General features: G+C 46.4%; 1 pseudogene; it reads right to left on the reverse strand.

Moving 5' to 3' along the window:
* Window positions 1-212: 212 nt before the first annotated feature.
* On the reverse strand, window positions 213-1807 carry LOC102412081 (annotated as a pseudogene).
* Window positions 1808-3215: the final 1408 nt, after the last annotated feature.

Genomic DNA, 3215 nt, shown 5'->3' on the forward strand with positions numbered 1-3215 from the left:
ATTAATATGGAGAATTATATGAACAGATTATTTCCTGTTACTGAATCATCCTTGTATTTCTAGAGTAAACCCAACTTGGCCATGGTATATTATTTGTTTAGTATGTTGCTGGATTCAATTTGCTCAGTTTATTTATTATTTTTATATCAGTATTCATAAGAAAAATGAGATTATGGCTTTCTTTTCTGGTGCTCTCTTGTCCTGGTTTTGTATTAGGGCCTTTGTAAGGGCACTTTATGCTGGCAGAAAGAGCCGCAGTATCGTGCAATGTTGCAGCCACGGCAGTTTCACTGGCTTTGCGGCCACAGTTCCAGCAGCTCTTCGTTGACTCTTCCTGCTTGTTTATGAGGAGAAAGGCATCCTCTGCAGCCTGCCGTTTGACGTCCGCTATTGTCTGCTTCATTCGAGCTCTCTCAGTTGCAGTTACTTCGAAGGCTTTTTGCTCTGCCTCAGCAACAGCTTTCTGTACTTCTGACATGGCCTGAATTTTCACCTTATTGACAGCTTCAGTCTTTTCCCAAAACTCCACAGGTACATATCCTGTTCCAGCCTACTGTTGAATTCCCGCTGAGAATCATTGCTGAGAGAATCTGCGCTCCCAGGACTGTGCTACCTGGAGACCAACTCACTCCTTGTTTTCCTCATTTCTGTGTTTTTGTTGAATCGTCTTTTCCAGTAGTTGAGTTCTTCACGGTCTGCTTCTTGACAGTGCCGCAGGACTGCCATGGAGCGCCTTGTTTTCTCTGCCATTTCCATAGTGCAGTCGAGGGCACGGTCAAGATGTTTCCATTCATCAGCCCATTCCCTTTCTGTCAAACGGTGGTCTACCAACTCATCTTGATAGCCTCCATTTAGACTAAGATTGTGGTGTCTATCACGAACTTCTCGATGTTCTATCATCTTGCTAGGCTCACGATATAGGTGGGAAGTTGTGATATCATCTAAGCTGTAGTGCTGAAGAGGTGGAGGAGTAGGATGGAACTGGCCCCCAGCATTCATGAAGGGTACAGTGAGGGCAAGACTGTGCCGGGGAGCAGGGCTAATGGTACACGCTCTCTTGGCAGGAGGTTCAGGAGCAATTGCATCTCTTTCAAAACTGCTCTCTTCCTGCCTCTCTGGACTGGGCCTTTTTCCATTTCCATGCACTTCCATGAGCAGCTCAGAAGAATCAGCGGGGGACGCAATACTTGTGTTGAGCAGACGGTGTTCGCGTTGAGCCAGGTACTGGGATGGGGTCTGCTTGGCAGCCCGAGCGCAGTGCAGCAGTTTTTGCTGCAACAGAGGCAGGTTGGCCTTGAGGAATGGAATAAAAAAAGGACGAAGAGGAAAGTTTGTAGTCTCCTGGAGCTTGCAAGGAATTCTTCAATTGTTACTGTTGAGTTCACCGGTGCTAGAACAAGAGTCCGCACCTTCTCCCCAATCTCAGGTGAGATGTCATTGCCAAACTGCTGCAGAGTGGCGAGGAAGCGTTTCAACTTGCTGAGTTGCCAAGCACCACAAGTGGCTGGCAACTGTTGGTTAGTGCAGATGATGTGAAAGAGGCAGGACCATTGTTGAATCTTCATGGTGGTGATGGGGTGCCATTAAGGGTAGGAGGAGAATGGTTGATGCCATTGATCAATGCTGTAGGAGTGAATGACACGGGCCTGGGTCCTCCAGGATTTATTGGTGGAAGGGGTGGCATGGTGGGAGGTGAGGAGCTTGACTGTACCTTCACATCCACAGGAGATCCAGGCATCGCTGGCACCCTTTTGTCAGCACCAAGCTGGAAGGCGGCCGCTCCAAGGACGCCCACCATTGCCCAGTGCTGCTGCTGTGCACTTCCGCCTCCACTCGTGGCCTGGGTCCCCTGCAGGCACTTTGTAAGTGCTTTCCCACATGCTACAGTCTTTATAATAATTTTAATTGATAAATACTTTTCCATTGTGTGGCTGAGACTAGGACCCCAGCTCTTGCCTGCATTGTATTGACTGGAGCCAAAGCCCAGTACTCAGATTTGGTCACCTTTTTGTTTTTATTTTTCTTTTTAGGTAACATTGATCGGGCTCTTATCCCAAATACAAACTCTTAGCTGCATCTGTTTATTACCAAGAGGGCCCATGGCTGGGGAATATGAGGACTTCTATGGGCAGATAGGGCTGAAGCCTGCCTCTGATGGCCTCTTTTCAAAGACAGATGCCTTCCAGCTTGATTTTCTCTTCAGTTCAATTTAGTGACTATAAACACGTATCACTATCTTCTGAGCAGGCTGGCTCAGGGAGGGGAGAGAAATCTTGGCGCTTTAACACTGAACTTGTGGTTCTTCCCCAGTTAATCTGTATTAAACAAAACAGCACTTGCCACCTCAGCAGAGAAGACCTCTTATTTTTGTGAAATCAAAGTGCTCTGTAACCATGACAAACTTCCAGTGTCAGTAAACTATCCCCAGAGAGAGGTTCTGATTACAAAAGCCTCATAGAATAACCATGCTGCTGGAATTGCCACACAGGTGCCTGCCCCAGGAGGGGTCTGATCTCCCTCTCCAAGCTGGGGCCTGAGACAAGGATTAACTGAAGAGCAGAAACCAATCAGGACCCTTTCTATGGTATTTAAATTTAGTTGTAAAAGTGAGCGCAACGAGAAGCTACTGCATAGTTCAGGGAACCCTACCCAGTGCTCTTTGGTGACCTAAATGGGAAGGAAATTCACAAAAGAAGGGTTATATGTATATGTTTATATGGGCTTCCCTGGTGGCTCAGCTATGTGTATAGCTATATGTATAGCTGATTCACTTCGCTATACAGTGGAAACGAATACAACATTGTAAAGCAATTATGTGTGTGTGTGTGTGTGTGTGTGTGTGTGTGTGTGCTCAGTCATGTCTGACTCTTTGCAACCTCGTGCACTGTAGCCCACCAGGCTCTTCTATCCATGGAATTTTCGAGGCAAGAATACTGGAGCGGGTTGCCATTTCCTACTCTAGAGGATCTTCCCCACCCAGGGATTGATCCCACATCTCTTAAACCTCGTGGACTGGCAGGTGGATTCTTTACCACTGTGTCACTTGGGAAGCCTACTCTACTCCAAGAAAAATTAAAAAAAAAATTTTTTTAAAGTAACCACATGCAGTTCAAAGAAAGAATACCCTTGTGTTCATGATGATGGAGAACAACAAGCGGCAGAATCTAGAAACCAAATTTCTGTTCTTAAGTGACTAAAGAGAAAGAGGGGGCACA

This window comes from Bubalus bubalis, chromosome 11 (assembly GCF_019923935.1).
Source record: "Bubalus bubalis isolate 160015118507 breed Murrah chromosome 11, NDDB_SH_1, whole genome shotgun sequence".
Taxonomy (NCBI): domain Eukaryota; kingdom Metazoa; phylum Chordata; class Mammalia; order Artiodactyla; family Bovidae; genus Bubalus; species Bubalus bubalis.